We start from the raw sequence: 302 nt of genomic DNA, 5'->3' as shown, positions 1-302 counted from the left end.
GGGGCGCGCACTCGGCTCCGCCCTCCGCCCCGGGCGGTGCCGCTCCTCGGCCGCGCGCTGCGTACTCTGCGGGCGCTCAGGGTGCTGCGGGCCGGCCCTCTCTGGGCGCCCCAGAGGCCGCTCGCTGCACGGGGTCCCGGCGCTGCGGAGAGACCTGAAGGCGCGTGCCGTGGAAGGGAGCCGCTGGGCGCAACGTTTGGGAAATCAAAATGTTGCCTTCCCACTCGGCACACCTTTGGGATAAATCGAAGTTTCCAACCGTTGGATTTCCCTCCCGGGAGGCTCCCTTTGCTCTGAAAGCA

Source organism: Rhinopithecus bieti, unplaced genomic scaffold, assembly GCF_001698545.2.
Source record: "Rhinopithecus bieti isolate Rb0 unplaced genomic scaffold, ASM169854v2 scaffold_13704, whole genome shotgun sequence".
NCBI classification, from domain to species: Eukaryota; Metazoa; Chordata; class Mammalia; order Primates; family Cercopithecidae; genus Rhinopithecus; species Rhinopithecus bieti.
This window is presented reverse-complemented; position numbering follows the sequence as displayed.